Here is a 19,885-nt window from a genome sequence, read left to right as displayed (position 1 = left end):
ACACCGTATAAAGTTAACGTCTTGTAAAGAGTCAGTTTTGGTGTCTTATAAAATGTCGAAATTCAATATCAACGTCTTTGATGCATTTCAATTTCATAAGCAGCGCACAATTTATAAATTTTTCATGTGACCGAATCATGATCGGGGTTTAAATGGCTCGTTGATTATGGAGTACTCTACCGGTAACATTGATCTGAGAAGCCACTAAATTAAAATTTTAACGTTAAAATATTATATTGAAACATGGTTACCGAAACATGATGCTTTCAATAAGTTAGCCTTCCTTTTTGCACGTTTGTCCATCTGGTAGACCTACATTGTGTTATGAAATTTTGTTGTTGATACATATCATTTTGAGGAACACCAGTAATTGCAAACCTATTATCAGAAATTCCTTCAATGTTATGTTCATACAGTAGAAGCTATTTAAGTTTAAATTATTAATATAAATATAGTTATAACAATTTACATTTTTTACTTAGGTATTTTGTTGAATTTAATCTTTAATTCAGAAAGGTTAAACGTACCTATTTATAGCTATATCTGTAATTGGAAATAATGTGGAAGTGTTGCCCATCATGTGTTACAGGCCTACTTAATTCACATCACATCATTCACAGAACCTGTTTCATTAAACCTTTTCAATAAATTTAGTCTGGAAATTTACGTGTAAAGTTTTCCTTGCTCTGCCATACATGTTCTTTTTCCACATGTAATAGTCCACGTTTTCAAAATGTGTACACGTTGACGCACTGGTTATGTCATCATCATCATTAGCACTACAGCCTGGGTCGAGCCTCGGCTTCTTTCAGGATCTTTTGCCATGAGTCCCTATCCTTGGCCACCGTCCACCAGTTCTTAATTCTAAGCTTTCTGATGTCCTTCGTGATACAGTCCTCCCACTGAAGTTTAGGTCGTCCAGGTCTCCTCTTCCCTTCAACCTCGTACCCCATAACTCTCTTCGGTATTTTATTCTCTTCCATTCTCTTGACTCGTCCTCCCCATCTTAGTCTGGAGACCATAATTGAAGGTATAATGTCGGAAGATTTGTATAGGCTATATAACTCCCTGTTACTCCTCATCCTCCATGTATATCCATCATTAACGGGTCCGAAGATTCTTTGTAGGACTTTCCTCTCAAATATGTTTAAACGTTTAATGTTAAATTCTGTCATGGCCCAAGTCACGGAGGTGTACATAAGTACTGGTTTAACTAGTGTTTTATAAATTCTGCATTTAATACCGCGAGAAAGCAAACTTGATTTGAAGTGTTTCTGTAGACCGAAATAACTTTTATTGGCAAACTGGATTGTCCTAATTTCTTCTGTGGTGCTTTTAGTATTACTTACTAATTTTCCGAGGTGGATGAAATTCTGTGCTTTGTCAAATTTGATTTGTCAATGGTAATATGAGTCTCAGTTGTTCTCTGATTTCTATCTACTACCACTACTGGTTTTTTGCTCGTTAATTTTTAGACCCATTGCTTCAGCTGAACGTTTAATAGCCCTAAAGGTCACTGGATATGTAACCATTGTAAAACAAAACACTGCGTAATAAACAGCACTTATTCTTAGCTGAGTCACTGCATGCATTTATTGCTTTGTTGCTGCTTGTCAAGGATAGACTACAGACTGATACAGCTATTTCTGGGGATAGGAATTCACCAACCATGCAGCTTTCATGTGGTGATCTCTATCACTTTTCCTTTCTGATACCCTGTGAGGGAAGTGGGGAAAAACCAGAGGCGTTATGCTATCCCAAGATTTTCCCTTGGCATACCTAGATTTTAAAAAGACATACCCTCCTCCCTTACAACATACACATACATGATGTATACAATAAAGTGTTTCGTGAAGTCAATAACGCGATTCTTTGAAGCTTGCACAACACTTTAAATGTCTTAATAAAATCATTTCAAGTTAGTTCGGTTATTTACTAGATTAGTTTGCAATGTCCATTGAGACTTATCATTTAAAATAATGTTAAAGCTTCAAAGTGCCTTACTTAATTATTAATAAAAAGTGCAACAACAACAACAAAAATGACACAGTCACTAAATTGGCAACAATGGCCACCACAAACTACAGACCAGAGCCTTCTTGTGAACATTCCAGGGGTTGACTTATCAAATAAACGTGTCTAAATACACGTTCAATACAGTTCCAGAAGGCTGTGGTTTAGATTTACGAAGCAAACAGATATTACTCTTTGCTGTGAAAAATTGTATAAACAAATTTTTACGGATCACATTTTTTCATGATGGTATGTCGTTTTTCATTAACAGTATGTCTTCTGGCCATAGAAACCAGTGGCGGTATTCCATACCACCGCATACTGTCTCACTTCCCTCACTGCTGATACCTGAAGGATAACAGGAGTGATGAAATAAGTTAAGCATTAGAAAATTCACCAACCATGCAGATAAGGGGAGACGATGCAAATCTGACTTTCAGGTATAGCTCGCTGTGGAGTAGACTTGAATAATTTCAAGGGAAAAGTTGTTCTGGAGTTGGGTATCAATCCCGGGATCTTTGGCTTAGCGCACCAACACTCTATCGATTGAGCTACCTAGGAACTATTCAAGTTATTCAAGTCTGCTTCACAGGAAGCTATACCTGGAAGCCAGATTTGCATATACATCACTATAGGTACATTAACAGAAAACCACAATTCAAGGCTCACAGAGTTTGTGTTCTCTCAGAGTTGGGTTTCTGGCATCTTGTCAGCCCACTTGAGGTGTGTAGATATAAAGGGAAAAATTGAGACTGTGTCGGGTGTAGTTCCTGGGTAGCTCAGTCGGTAGAGCATTGGTGTGCTAAGCCAAAGATCCCAGGATTGATACCCAGCCCCAGAATAATTTTTTTCTTGAAATTATTCAAGGGGAGACTAACTCGCGATAATAGTCGAATCGACATCTTTAGTGGTTAGTCATAAAATAGGGTTGTCCAATTTTGAAAACCTGTTGCATTTATTTATGCATCATAGTGCGTGAGTTTTAATTTGGTGAAGCACCGTGAGTTTGCAGTGATGATAGTGGAGAGGACCTGCTGCTGGTCGGTCTTTCAGAAACACCAGGAGTGTTAGCTGTGACTCACTGTGTTATGAAAGTCATAGTTAATAGATCTGTTACTTACGAAATTAAGATTTCAGTTCCTAAAATAAACTTAGATCACAAAGGAAATGTTATTTGATATAGATCTGGTCAAATTACTACCTAGATGTACAATTAAATGAAAATGTAAAATTTTTGTTCTGTGTGCATTAAAGAATACTAACAATAATATTAAATGTAAAGAAGATTTTAAGGAACTATAAAGGAGGTCTTAATATTGTTTTATTTTTAATAACCCAAAAATATAATCTCCATCTTACGATGTTTGGTGACGTATACACGTCCGTTGATGTGACATATTAATGAATTTAAATACTATTATAGTCACAATCATGCCATGGTATGAAAGAAAAATTTCACAACCTCGAGCGGGAATGGTAGAGCGCCTGACCGGAGAACAGGAAGTCGCAGGTTCGATTCCCGCTCGAGGTTGTGAAATTTTTCTTTCATACCATGGCATGATTGTGACTATAATAGTATTTAAATTCATCAACCCAAAAATAAATTAGAAAATGTTTCGGGAGTGACAAGAAAAGTATATTTATTATAAATATACTGATACATAAAAAAAATATTATTTTGAAACCAATTACTGTTTTATTAACAATGGACCTGCTCTTTCATACTGTGAATGCTGTTCACAGTGTTAAAGCAGAATCATTTAGCTGAAAACAAACTGGTCATTGTTTTTAAATAATTTTGGTAATTTTACTTCATAAGTGATCACTGACATACTCTCATACTAAAGGTCGTCTTTTTTTGTCCAAGTCCCGAGATTTCTCTTAGAGTTTCATATGTTTTTATAATAGGCATATTTGATAACTTTCACAAACAGTCATTTGTCTCTATTTTGTAATCTTCAGCTTGAATAATGTAGGATTCTTTAATTAATAAACAGTTTTCCTTTCCCCATTTTGAGGATTACTTTACATTGAATGATCCTATATGAAAAATTACTGTTAAAATCTAATCAGTTATGCTGTAAACTAACTGCCACTGGTTAAGTTATCTTGAACCGTATTGTGGTGATTAACAACCCTGCTGTAAAACTAATCTATTGATTAACAACCCTGCTATAAACTAATCTATTGATAAACAACCCTGCTATAAATTAATCTATTGATTAACAACACTACTATAAACTAATCTATTGATTAACAACCCTGCTATAAACTAATCTATTGATTAACAACCCTGCTATAAAACTAATCTATTTACTTACTTAATAAAATCTTGAATTTATTTGTATTCTAAGTTGTGAGATAAATTTTCATGAATAAAACAGACTATTACAATAGACTTATCACGTCATTAGAATGTAGGCAAAATAAACCAACATACTGAAGAAGAATGTGATGTGTGTTAATCTGTAAGATGACATATTTATCTGTTTAATGACCATTTACAACTACAGATATTAATCAAAGTCAGTGTAGGGATAATGGAGCAGGGGGAGTGGAATTAGTTGAGAAAACATAACTCATGCTATTTCTGTTCACCACAAATCTCATAATGTGCCAGAGATCAAACCTTGGTTCTTTTGGTGAGAAACTGTCAACTGACTGACTTAAGCTACCTAATCCTGTTGATCTATAAGAATTGAATATATTTTCGTTTTTTTTAGATACTGTACCTATATTAAGCTATTTACTATGAATTCGTATAATTTATAAGCTATATTCAAATATTTAATCCATAAGAATGAAACATGACAATGTGGATCTGACAATATTGATATACAGGATGATTCTCGAAGATTGTGCCATACTCCATGATCAGATTTCTGACATTATAAAGAAAAAGCTCATATATACATTTGTCCGATTTTGAATAGTTTTGGATAAAATTACGGTTCTTCCTTCCATAACATGCATCCTTGTGAACTTCTCTCTCTCTCTGGATGTCTGGAGCTGTGTATGTTACAGTACAGCTGATAGCAGCGTCACAAAGTCTCGTGACATCAGGATCAGGGTTAGAGGTAATGCAACACCAGTACAACTTACCTACCTAGCATCCGAATAACGGAAGTTAGGGAATGTGGTGTGCGCAGTTCACATTTGGTTGATTTCATATATTGCTGCAGAAGATGGGATTTAAACCGGGTTTAATACAGATTTTTCAGGTGAGTAATAATGTGAATGTTCTTTAATGAATTTATAATACACTCAGAACAATTCTCATAAATAATTCAAATGCTTAAACCTAAATAATTTCCATGTTTATGTTTAACATTCAGGAGGGTGTAACTCAATTTAAAAAATATGACGTGTTTTTATGAACTTTTTTCATCATGATGTGAGAAATGAGTTCCTAGACTATGGCACAATCTTAGTGAATCACCTTGTATATACGATAAATATTTTATATTCAAGTATTTTCTTGTGTTAGCTACAAATAATTTTAGAGCTATACCGTACATTACTTCAGATTTACGTTTAAACATCTGTGTAATGTGGCCATCGTAAGAATATGAAATTAAATTTATAAGAGTTTTCCAGTAATTCTTGTGTAACAGAAAATATAAAATGAATTGGTATGGTAGTTCAGAAAAACTTAAAAAAGTTCTGGTGTCTGTATAATATTATTACCCACCACAAACAAGTTTACAGAGAATTTTATACGGTAAAACAATACAGATAAATTCTGTAGGACCAAAAATTAATCTTTACGTAATTTCTTCTTATAGTGAATGAGGTAATTATTTTGTTTTGTCTGTGCTTGACATTTTTCTGGTTCACTAAAGGCATGGGAAGACTACAGTGGACTATTATCTATCCAAAGTTAATTCGTTCTCACATTCTGCTGCCTTCCTTCCAGCCCACATAAATATTAAAAGTGCAACTGAAAGTTTTTTTGAGTTAACTTACTATTCATTTACTTATTAGGCCTAATTATATTATTGTTATATATTTGACTCAGAATTTTTCCATACCAATTATACTTCACAGCTTTTCTAATAGCAATGCATAAGGTAACAGTGATTTCTTTTAATTTGTTAAACATTCTTTATAATTTTAGTTTCAGTTACTTTGTTTTTTATGTTGTCAGCAAACAGATACATTAAGAAGATTGATTACTTTGTTTTCATTTAACATTTAGGTGGTGTGCTGTAGATGGAAAATTAATTGCATCGCTATCAGTATACATAAGGAAGGGAGATCGTCCAACTTGAATTAGTACTGTCCACCTAAATGACCTCTTCCCTAGCCAATGGAGGGTCTTAAAATGTTGAGGCCAGCCATGGTTGGAAGCCCTCCTCTCCTGTCCAACAAATTGTGCATCATCAATAATAAATTTTATGCATCCTTCATGAAAAAATTATGAATGTCTTTCTTAAATGGAAAGAAAAACAGCAAAACTTTAATTACTCTTTCTGGAACTACATAAGTTTGAAAATTTCAATTTGTAATTCAGTACTATTACTATTACAGAACTTGTAATAGGTGCTTATTTGTTATTATTCTAGTCAAGATGACAACAGTAAAGTCTTATAGCATCTTCGAAGACAGGTTCTTTTAAAAATGTATCATTTACTAAAAAACTTCCAAGCTAAGAGAGTCTCAGAACTGTAAAAGAGTTTCTCACTGTTTTCAGAACACGAACTACTTCTCACAAGATGCATTAGAAGTTTCAATGCAGAGAAAGTTCTTACCATATAGGCTAAAGTTGATAACTTAACTGGGAAATTTCCCCGCCATTTCTGAACTTTCCTTATGCTGCGACCATGGCCTATGTTAGCATAGTGATTAATTCGCCATTGCTCCATCCCTCAGACAAAATGCTGAGGCTGCAATTGACTATATAAGAGGGAGTGACGCATCTAAGCTTATCAAACATTCCTAATTCTAAGGGACACATGTGTATTTAAGAATAACATTCCATTGCCTTTGTAATTCATTCAAACAATGCCAATTGGTGTTCGGTGAAAATTTTCAAGTATGACCAAATTTTGATGGATTTTATTGTATTGTATTGTATTTATTTATTTAGATTCCATGATATTCGTACATTGCTTCACAGCTAGAATAAGGAACATGTCAAACAAAAAAAAAAATTTAATAGTACTGTAAGTCTTATTATAGTCACAGAAGAGTTTTACAATATATGCTACTAGTACAACACAAAGTTTTAGTATCAATACTTAATACAACACGGAAATATTCATGAAGCGTTGTTGAATGTCATGAATTCACCTACAGAATAGAAGGCGTGAGAAATTAGGTACTACTTGAATTTGGCCCTAAATAATCTTATGTTTTGAGTTTCATTTTTTATATCCATAGGGAGACTATTAAAAATTTTTACTGCCATACTGTCATATAGCATGATTGACTTGCCAATGGAGTATAAAGTCATTTTTTTTTTACACATATTTATGCTATGAACTGTTGATTAGTTACAAAGTTTTCACGATTACATATGAGGAAGATTATTAATGAAAAAATTTACTTACAAGTCATAGGCATTATTTGTAGTTTTTTTTAATGGTCCTATACGATTCTCTAGATTTGACACCCACTATTATTCTAATTACTCTTTTTTTGTAGTAGGAATACACTGTTACTATATGTGAAATTTTCCCCGAATATTATTCCAAAACTCATTACCGAGTGGAAGTATTAGTAACTTGGAGAATCATGTTGGAAGCAGAACTGATCTTAGGTTTAGTTGAGGACGATTTTAAGACTGGTATATGTATGGATAATCTTAACATGATCTTTGTTACCTCATTTTGCATTGCTCATAATCAATATTATTGTAACTTATGCAGTTTTCTAGTGGGCTTCTTGGTATACATTACGATACTGGTATTCAGTTTTTCATGCAGGAATCAATGTTGTAAGAAGTGTTTTCTGAATGTATAGTAGTGACACTCTTTATTGTTGGTGTAATTATGAGGTGCTTTACTTACATCTTGACAAATGCATTCCTTAATCTTGCAAACTTCTCTGCTCCCAGTTGTACCATTTTTAGAAATAGTGTTTTCTCAATCAAGCATTTACCTCATTTAAATAAGGTAGAATTACGGATTTCAATCACACTTCTTGCTATGTTCTGCAAAGATTTGTTCAGCTGTGTTAAATTAAATGGAATGCCTTGAATGTGTGTAGAAAATAAGAATATTAAATTTGGCATCGTTAATGAATGTATCATATGAATCTTTGCTTATTAAAAACTGGTCACAATTAGCAGAATATTATTTAATTAATTCCTCTGAATCTATTAAGGAAAAAAAATAGTTGTTAGTGCATTTCCTTGTATTTTTAATTCCTTAACACCTTTCCATATAAAATTTTCCTGTGAAACATACAGGGAATATGTACAGTATTTACAAATAATTGATTTCTAATGTTAAGCCCCTATATACATTAAACTGTGTTACGATTTGTACCGAAGGTTACAAAATTCATGGTTAGCAGAATGAGGAAATAAGTAATCAGAATCACCGACTAATATTTTAAGTTAAGCTTAACCCTTTAACCTTTACCTTCACAAATTTTTAAATTTATATTAATTCCTCTTGCTCAATCTTGAAATTTAATGTAATTGTAGATAAAGAGTCATTGTGCTATAATAAAAATGTTTTAAGTATAGCAAACAGTTTGGCGTTTTGCTACTGTTTTTATCAAATGAATAAAGGGAGACAGAAGAGCAGACTGCATATTGAATAAGGATGACTAATCCCGCAGTAGAGATGATTTCAGTGGGGGTGAATAATTACCTCTACAGGTTTGAAATAAAAAGGTGCACCAAACAGCGGGTAGATAATTGCATGACCCAAGAATTACTGTAAGCAGGTTAAATTCAGAGCTGGGATGTTTTCATTGTCCTCTGACTGGGCAATGTTTCTGTCGACAGGTCCGAAATTGAATAAGAAACAATGGAAGCACAAGATACTCAGGAGAAGCAGTGCTCTTCCCAGGAGATCAGCACCATGACGGAAGAGTCTGACAATGTTGGACTAGATTCCCATGAATATATACCGGAACAGAAATCTAACATGTCGCAGTCTTGGAAACCGTTTGGATGTGAAACTTGTGGCAAGCGATTCACACTGAGAGGTAGCCTCAAAACGCACGAGAAGCTCCACGGCTTCAGGCCTACATATAACTGTGATATTTGTGGTAAAACTTTCAAAGTAATGACAGGACTCAAATCCCATGCGTCATTGCACTCTGGACAAAAACCATTTCGCTGTGACATCTGTGGCAAGACTTTCACACTGAAAGGAAGCTTGAAAACGCATTCGGCCCTTCACTCTACTGTACGGGAGTCATTTCCCTGTTATGTTTGTGGGAAGACCTACAAAGGAAAAGCCAGTCTTAAGTCTCACTCTGCCCTACACTCAGCCAAGAAACCGTTTGTATGTGAGGTTTGTGACCACTCTTCAAATAGCAGTCTCAGATTGCATGCTGAAATGGGTAACAACAATAAGCCTTTTATCTGTCAGGTATGTGGAGCGTGCTTTGTTGTGAGAAGCCATCTTATACAGCACATTACGTCACATATGATGATGTTGTCAGGTATTCATTTTCTGTAAGTTGTTGAGGATTCCGCAATAAAAGTTATAGACATTTTGCATTTTAGTTTATGTTTTCACTAGAAGGAGATACAAAAAATCATTTTAAATACGAGGCGCGTCCATAAAGTAACTTTCCCACTCGTCCCACAGCTAGCAAACCATATGTTGCGCGAAGCGACTGCATGTGCATGATAGAGTAATGTCCTGGCATGGCGCATGCGCTTGCAGAACTTCCCGAGTGCCGTCAGTAGCTTCATTGCATTGGTTGAAGATGGACGTTCCTATTCTAGCTCCCGCCGCATGAAGTGCTGTCAGTGATAAAGTTTTTGAATGCACAGGGCATAGCGCCGATTGAAATTGATTGTCAGCTGTGCCAGGTCTATGGGCAAGCAGATGGTGCATTGCTGCTGTAGACAATTTTCAGCAGGACGACAAAATATGCATGATGAGCGCAGTGGGAGGCCAACCATCATCACAGACGACCTTGTGGAGCAACGCACCATCTGCTTGCTCATGACGTTAGGCCCATAGACCTGGCACAGCTGACAATCAATTTCAATCGGCGCTATGCCCTGTGCATTCAAAAACTTTATCACTGACCGCACTTCACACTCGGCGGGAGCTGGAATAGGAACGTCCATCTTCAACCAATGCAACGAAGCTACTGAGATCACTCGGGAAGTTCCGCTAGCGCATGCGCCATGCCAGGACATTACTCTAACACGTACACACAGTCGCTTCGCGCAACATATGGTTTGCTAGCTATGGAACGAGTGGGAAAGTTACTTTATGGACGGGCCTCGTATGTTAAATTGTAATAAAAATAATCTTAATTTGTTTTGGTCTGTTACATTTTAGTTGTTCTAACCTTTATTTAAGTTGTTTATTTCTTTCATTTCATATACTTTTTTAATTATTTATTTTCAGTGGAACAACTGACGGTGGCAGCTAAAACAGCCATTCTTGTTGAAAGCTTAATGGATTTACGAGTAAATTTCTCTTTTAATTTTGTCATTAAAGTATTATTTCTTTATACATTCTGATTAATGTAGATTCAAGTAACATAAATGCTGACATTTGTGATGAGCTTTTAGCTATAATTGTTTCTTACATATTGATAACTTATACAATATATTAAGCGAAAAATAGTAAGCGTCTTAATTAAATGTAGTAGCAAAAGTTAAAATTTCAAACCATTGTAGTCTACACCCAAACTAACAGCTATGGTACATAATTGCAATATATTCATTGAGTTAATGTGAGAGGAAAATTTATATCATTCTTCGTTTACATTATATGTGATATATTTTGTTTATTTATTTATTTACTTTCATACCTGTGTAAAATATTTCGGTTGTTTAAAATTATTTTTTCAGTAAAAGTCTATTTTTATACACATTCTGAATTGAAAGAAGTCTTCAATTTCTGACAGAAATTTAAAATGATTTCGTGTTTATATATTGGTATTCTTTTAGAGATATTCATATTTCTAACATAGGTATTAAGTACAAAACAAAAATTGATTCTGGATAATTATTGTGTTTTGCTAATATTTTTAAGATTTATCCCTCAAGAAATGTTTCAGTGAAATTTAATTACAGTGAAAGACAATTCAGGTTGGAAATTTGTTCAATATTACCTATCTTAATGAAGTTAAATACCTACGTAGTTTTGTTTACACCTGTTGAAGTTAGACTTTCATCTGAACTGTCTGTTTCATTGTCTATGATGACCAGAAATTAAAAAAAAAAAAAGTTTAATTACCCAACAAACTGTAATATCTTTCACTGTCATTAAGAAATTAAAAATATGTCCTGTCAAACTGATTTTAACTTTAGACTAAGTCATTATCTGTCCGATTCCTAGCAACATAGTAGGCTTATCTTTCAAACTTCTGCAATGGATGCCAGCAACTGGCTGAATTTTGTATGCTAATATTTTATCATTCTCAGACGTTTATTAACGAAAATTTGTTTGTTAAGAAAGGAAAAAAAATCAATTATTTTAAGTCAGTTGACGGTTTCTTGTCAAATGTGTCAGGTTTTAATACTTGACAGATCCTGGCAGTTTAAGTAGTTGTGAATAAATCTTCTAAGAAATTTCCCTCTCTTTATTTCGATCTCACCTTGCTCCTTTGTTACCACGTCACGTCGTAGATACCTTCTATTTTACTTAAAAGAGACATATTGAATAAAGATTAAGATAAATATGGGACTAAAAATTGTGCAAGATTTGAGATTTCTAGTGGACAATGTGCTTGTAGAGTAAGTTTTCTTTCAGTACTGAATTTATCTCTGCTTTTGTTCACTCTATCCTTATAACCATATAATTTCATCAACTTCGAATAATATTTGTAGTTTAAAGGGAACGTTGTATGAAGAATAGCATTACCAGTATCACAAGAAGGAAATTTAAGAACTGGAGGCTTATTGATTCTGTCACCCAGTCTGTTTATAAAAAAAACTGAAAGTTGGAATTTATAAAACAGTTACATTACCGATTGTTCTGTATGGTTGTGAAACTTGGATTCTCACTTTGAAAGGGAAACAGAGGTTAAGGATGTTCGAGAATAAGGTGCTTAGGGAAATATTTGGGACTGAGAGGGAATTGCAAGTGTTGTATTCTTCACCTAACATAATTAGGAACATTAAATTCAGACGTTTGATATGGATAGGGCCTGTAGCACATATGGGTGACTCCAGAAATGTATATAGAGTGTTAATTGGAAGACATGAGGGAAAAAGACCTTTGGAGAAGCCGAGACGTAGATGGGAGGATAATATTAAAATGGATTTGAGGGCGGTAGGATATGATGCTAGGGAATGAATTAATCTTGCTCAGGATAGGAACCGATGGCAGGCTAATGTGAGGGCGGCATTGATCCTTCGGGTTCTGTGCATTCGATCTATATTACTCTTACCTATGGATTCCATTTGAACATGTAATTTTCTGTGGTTCAATTTGCTTATCTTTGCAACTTTGGGTTCACCTTCATTCATGCTCCTCTATTTGTCTTCCAGTATGCTGTCCACCAGTCACCACCCAAAAGATTTTTATTGGATTCTTGCATTAAGAAACAATGGCACATACACTTGGAGAAAGTAGTCGAGTCGCCATTTCCTATCTATCATGTAACATGCGAAGCAAAGTAATGCACTAAATATGCTGCTCAGCTGAGTAAGCACTATCTACTCAAGGCCTGAGCCACTCAATTTTTCCATAATCTTTAATCAAGCTTCAGTTACGCAAACTTAACAATATGAGTAGCTATTTCATATATACAGAGTGCTTCACGAAGTAGTCCACACTTGTGGAGTAACGGTCAGCGCGTCTGGCCGTGAAACCAGGTGGCCCGGGTTCGAATCCCGGTTGGGGCAAGTTACCTGGTTGAGGTTTTTTCCGGGATTTTCCCTCAACCCAATACGAGCAAATGCTGGGTAACTTTCGGTGCTGGACCCCGGACTCATTTCACCGGCATTATCACCATTTCATTCAGATGCTAAATAACCTTAGATGTTGATACAGCGTCGTAAAATAACCCAATAAAATAAAAAGAAATTCACGAAGTACAATCTACTCTTTAAGAGTTAGTTCTATGGGTCATTTTGAGCAAAAAATTTCATATGAACATATGTCCGATGGTCAATATTTAAAGAGCTACAACTGTTCGAATCATCATCATCATCATCATCATCCTTTGTGACTTGTTCCCTTATGTCTCTTGAAGTGTGCCTGATCTCTCCATCTTTAATAATGCGTGTATTAAACAATTAAGAAATGCGCAAATTCTGAATTTAATGACAATTTTTTTTCTTGAATTTCGTTAATGATCCGTCATAGTCAAACCCAAAAGAGGTGTCGAAAAGTTACCTCTAGTGTTTGTGTCTCTCTTTTATTCAGCACTCAATTTTCATTGCCATAAAAATAGCCAATTTTGATTTAATATTATCGAGACATACTTTTGTTTTGGTTAGTACCTACCGGTATTTGTATACGAAGATGTCGTTTAGTCACCTCATTTATTTAATTGTATTTCTAAAAATGTATGGTTATGTTCTTTTCATCATTTGATACCATATGTTCAAAATATGTTAAATTTTATAATTGTTCTAATAATTTATTAAATTTCTTATTTATTTTTGTTTTGAGTGTATATGGTGCATAAATATAGAATTAATCATATGACATTCAGTGCTGATATATTATAAAACAGTGCATATATTTTATCTTTGCACTCTAGTAAACGTAAAGTGGAAGCTGCAGTGCACAATGCTGCTGTCCATACGCAGCCCGCTGTTTGCTGGGTTATTTTAAATTGTGAAAGTGCTAAAAAAAAAAAAAATGCTTCAAAGATGATGTTGAAAGTGCTTCCCATTTGCTGCAAGGCAGGTTTGTAGTGTCTAAACACATTTGATTCATTTGTTGCAGCTCTGCTTCCGAAATGTTTGCTGGGTCATCACTTGTTGTGCTAACTTCGTGAGAGATTTTCGCGGTGATTGTTCTAATCAAGCACTGATATCATTCAGCTTCTCCTCTTTTAAAACATGATGTCTTCGTCTTCTTTTCTTGTCCAGTACTGATCCCGAAATTTTAAATTTAATCACTATTTGATTAACTGTAGTCCTTTCAAGTGAATCAATCCCAAGAAAACGCTCTTGAATTTCTCTGAGGCAACTGAGCAGGTGATTTAATTATTTTAAAAAGTTACAGCAAATTAAAATTGTTTGCTGTGTATTAAATATCTGAATCATGATTCAAGCAACAGACACAAACAGAGAAATGAAACTCAACATTGCACACAATAACAGATACAGTAAAATCCCTCGTAACTGGCACCCAAATAACTGGCAATACCAAAACAACGGCACTTTTGGCTGGGCCAAAAAAAAGTTTAAATTTGCCACATTGCCACAGTCTGGGCTGTGAGTGTTGTCACATTAAGAAGTTCGCACGAACTTTCATTTTCAGTGAATATTCGAACCTAAAATTAATGTATTATTTATGTTGTGTGTTGTGTTTTAACAAAGAAAATCCACACAGTTTTGAGTTTATTTAATTATGTTTAGGCCGTCAGTGATGCCACATTAAGAAGTTCGCGCAAACTTTCGTTTTCAGTAAATATTCAAACCTAAAATTAGTGTATTATTTGTCCATTTTGAATCTTGCGTACACTACTTTTAACACTTGAATATAATTAATTGATTAGCTAGCGGACTTACTCGTGTTAATTATGTAAGATTTGTGCGGCTTACAGCTGTTTCAGTGCTTCACACACCATCCTCAGAGCCTACTAGATCTCGGCGTCATCTCGAACTTCTCTGCCTGTTATGTGGGTGTGTTTGATTGTTGAAAGGCGTTGAAGAGTGGAGTCAAATAGTGTGTGTGTACTGAAATTGATCCGTGTGTTGATAATTTGATCGGGGTGTGTTTTATTGTGTTTATATATTTCGTATTGTTCTAGTGTGTTGAGTTTTTGGTTCTTGGGTTGTATGTGTAGGATTTCCATTTCCGCATTTATGTTATTGTATGTATGGTTAGCATTGGTTATGTGGTCGGCGTATGTAGATGTATTGTGTCCTCTGGTTATTGCTTTAATGTGTTCTTTGTAGCGATAAGTTCTACATAGGACAGTCAGGCAGATCATTCCAAACACGCTACAAAGAACACATTAAAGCAATAACCAGAGGACAGAATACATCTACATACGCCGATCACATAACCAATGCTAACCACATATACAATAACATAAATGCGGACATGGAAATCCTACACATACAACCCAAGAACCAAAAACTCAACACACTAGAACAATACGAAATATACAAACACAATAAAACACACCCCGATCAAATTCTCAACACACAGATCAATTTCAGTACACACACACTATTTGACTCCACTCTTCAACACCTTTCAACAATCAAACACACCCACATAACAGGCAGAGAAGTTCGAGATGACGCTGAGATCTAGTAGGCTCTGAGGATGGTGCGTGAAGCACTGAAACAGCTGTAAGCCGCACAAATCTTACATAATTAACACGAGTAAGACCGCTAGCTAATCAATTAATTGTATTATTTGTGTTGTGTTTTAATGAGGAAAATCCACACAGTTTTTATGTTAATTAAGTTATGAGCAAGTGATAGAGAAGTAAGCTTCACATGGTGGCAGTTTCAACATTTGGTACCATGAAATACGAACTTTTTTTTTTTTTGTATATACTGATATTTATTCAATTACAGTGTCAGGCAAAATCTCGTATCCGGAACTAGCCTGGTCCCTTTGGTGCCGGATAAGAGGGGTTCTACTGTATACTGCTCTGAAACTCAACTCAATATTTCACATAATAACAGACAGTCTTCTTATTAGCGACTGTGCATGTCCCTGAATGGCAGTGCATGCAGTTTCTTACTACTGACTCTGGTTCCGTACGTGAGCGTGGAAAGATAAGATGTATGCTCTGTATATTGTGTATTGACTAGTAATCTATTCCAGAAACAGTTTCAAATGTGATGCACAAGGAAGGACGAATGTCCACCGTGAGTAAGTTCTACTTTCCAGATTCCCCCCCCCCCTCCCCAAATAAATTCTGGTGCTGGTACTGTATCCCACAGCCCTTGCACATAAAGTATTTTTAAATCTTGTTTCAATTTTTTTAATAACACGTAAATCCCTCTGGTACTTACATTAATTCAAAACTATATTCTTGTTGAACAGTGCCATTTATACGAATTTCCGTTATTATCCTCGTCTTAAAAACATTCGCCTTATTGGTCCCATGCAATTTATTTTCTAAGAAAGTTAGTGCAGTGTTACAGTTTCCCATTATTACCCAATAAAAGAAACACAACCTTTTTTAAATTTTCTATAGCTTGTGCATGTAATTAATTGTGTTCATAGAGTGATACATCTGAAGCATTTATGTATAGGACTAATCTTGACAAGTATAAAACTTTGAGTCTTTTTCTCTATCTTTTATTCTCATTTGTATAACATTTATTTTTTCTCCTACTTTGCGTTCACTCTGAATAACTTGTAGTTTTGAAAGTATTTTAAAAATATCTCACTTTCATTTCTTTCTTTTTATCTTCCTTTCTTTAATTCTTATCTTTCATTGTTTTCTTCTATCCTCCTTACATTCCATTTTGATGGCTTTCGTTCATTATTTATTTTTTTCATGTTTATTTCTTTTTCCTTTCCATCTTTCTTTTAACATGAAGCGTTTATAAGAGAGTGTCAAATGAATAAAATGTTACGAAAATTTCAACATCTGACGTCACTTGCTTAGCAACACATCAGCGTGAAACGTCTATTCTCGAGCGTCAAATGAATAAAATGTTACGAATATTTCATCTTCTGACATAATTTGCTTAGCAACGGCATTGAGTTACGTCATATTATTTTGATATCACTTATCAACAGATCAGATTCTTACATTAATTTTGTCGACCTGTGTAGCATAGTAGGTATAACGCTGGCCTTCTGTGCTTGAGGTTGCGGGTTCGATCCCAGCCCAGGTCGATGACATTTAAGTATGCTTAAATGCTACAGGCTCATGTCAGTAGATTTACTGGCATGTAAAAGAATCTCCTGTGAGACAAAATTCCGGCACACTGGCGACGCTGATATAACCACGGCAGTTGCGAGCGTCGTTAAATAAACCATAATTTAAATTTTACATTGATATTATGGTATTTGCTACGCTGATAGACTTAACTTTCTTGCATGAAGTATATTTCTTATTTTTCTTATCGTAGGCTCTCCAACAAACCAATTCAGATGAAACATGGTAATTCCATTGTAAATATAATTAATAAAGAAATAAAGGAAAATAATCATTAATAACACAACATAGAGAATGCATTAAATTTATTTCACTTTCAATCATATTCACAATCCTTAAGAAATAAATACCTTAAAAATCTAAATATCACGATAACACCCAAAAGGGAGCACAAACGTTTCATCCAATTATAGATATTCTATGAATCTCCATTCACCTTTTATCTTGTTTCTTTTCCACTCTCTTTGCTTTCATTCTCTCTCTCTTTCCTTTATTTATTTAATCTTTTAGTTCCTCTTTCTTCCCTGATATTTCTGAATATACACACAAACACTCATTGCATGATGTTAGGATAAAAACTACTTAAGAATTCAGTTATAATAACTTTCATGTGTTAAAATGAAAACTAAGTGGTAAATTATCTAATTGATTAGTTTTGACTTCATATCAGTCAACTTCAGAACTAGTGAGGTCCTTGCTTCTTCAGTTGTTTGGGGGGGGGGGGATGTGCATGTGTGTTTGGTAGTGTGAAATCAAATAGCGTGTGTGCCCTAATATTTAGTTATGTATTGAGGATGTGTTCTGGGTTTGTTTTTGTGCGTCTTTATATTTCATACTGTTCTAGTGTGTTTAATTTCTGGTTTTGCGGTTGAATATGTAGAATTTTCATGCCTGTTTCTGTGTTGCTGTAGCTGTGGTTGGTGTTTGTGATATGTTCTGCGTAAGTGAAGGTATTGTGTGTGATTTGGTTATGACTGTGATGTGTTGTTTATATCATGTTTGAAGAAACCAGAAGAAACGTGTACCTCACTAGCTTTGAAAATGAATGTTACGAAGTCGAAACTAGTCAAGTAGGTAATTTTTTTTTATTATCCAATTTAATAAACCCTATTTCACCCTGAGGTATATTAGGGTTATAGTTGGCATCAAAATATATTTTATAAGCAATAGACAATAATAAAATTATAATACAAAATTGTGGTCAAGGTTACAATTCACATGAATTATGTACAAGAATGCACCTTAATGAAAGAATGGATCGTTTCATAAAGCCTCAAGGCATGTCTCTATATTTATATTTAATGGTTATAGGAAGAAATATATATATATATATATATATATATATATATATATATATATATAATAGCTATTAAACATGTTATTTTAGAAGCAATAAATAGCTATACTAAGAGATGGCTTAAAATTTACGAATTAAATACATTATTTAGTAACAACAATTGGCAATAATCAGGTATTACAAGAAATGGCTCAAAATTAGAAATCAAATGCCTAATTAAAATAAAAATTAAAACCAATAGTACAATATTATAGTATGCGAAATTGAAGACTTACAGTTTCATTATAGTTGATTAGAAATAATACGATTTTTTTTCCCGGGATAGTAGGTAATTTATCACTTAGTTTTCATTTTAACAAATGAAAGTTGTTATTATAACCCTATTTTTAAGTGATACAAAGTGTTAAAAGTATATGAACAAGATGCTTATAGAAAACTATTTGTTTGGATTGAGACTGATTGAACAAAAGGAAATTAAGTAGATGAAAGATACTATTTTGTGTTCATCTATTACGGTACTACAATTCCCATCCTTTATTACGTATGTTAAAAGGCATTGTTATCTTGTTTCAGAAGTAGAATGAATTTCATTGTTGTTAATATAAGTAACTGTATGTCATAATTTCAGAAAACACTAGATTGAACCTGCATTTAATAACTTTTTAAAATTCTTCTTAACTTTGTCTACTCAAGGTTTCTGAAAGAGTAAAGAACGTATGGGTTCTTTCATTTAGTACACAGATGTATGAATATTTCCATAAAACTGGGACATAATATTATTTATTATAAAGCAGTTTTGATGTATTAACTGAAGCGTAGGTATAAAATATATTTATTTTATTAAATGATGTTTAACTGCTTACCTTTCTTTGCTTTCTATACAGTAAGCATGACACAAAAATATTTTCGGAAATATATCACTTTAGATCTGAATGGCTCCACACCAAAACCTGTTTTGTTGTGCAATATCAAGAAAGATAATATGTAATTACTTAAAAGCATAAAAATATGATTTTGAGAATTTTTCTGAAAAGTTTCTCCTAGTAAACTTGATTGTGCAGGTAGGAGTTTTTATTTTGCGGCAAACAAGGAAAATTATTTGTAACAATGCCATAATTTTCTGTGTACTTATATCAAGATTGTGTTAGACTTATGGTGTATAATCATTTATCTATGTAATCAATGTAGTGTTGGTGAACAATCACAGATTGAATGAATATAATATTAATGTTTAGTACAGAATATTTGTATATTGTGGCTGAAATATATAATTTATATTAAAAATTTATACATTACTATTTGAACACTTTAAACACAAGACAGACAGTGTGCATTTACAAAATTGTACTTCAGAAATGATTTGTTACCTTGTATACCTTGTGTTCGATA

General features: G+C 34.0%; 1 protein-coding gene across 2 annotated transcripts in view; it reads left to right on the top strand.

The window, feature by feature from the left end:
- Positions 1-19,885, top strand: part of LOC138704463 (gastrula zinc finger protein XlCGF7.1-like) — a 41,017-nt gene that overhangs the window by 991 nt on the left and 20,141 nt on the right. The gene's annotated exons all lie outside the window — the stretch shown is intronic.

Source organism: Periplaneta americana, chromosome 8, assembly GCF_040183065.1.
Source record: "Periplaneta americana isolate PAMFEO1 chromosome 8, P.americana_PAMFEO1_priV1, whole genome shotgun sequence".
NCBI lineage: Eukaryota > Metazoa > Arthropoda > Insecta > Blattodea > Blattidae > Periplaneta > Periplaneta americana.
This window is presented reverse-complemented; position numbering and strand designations above follow the sequence as displayed.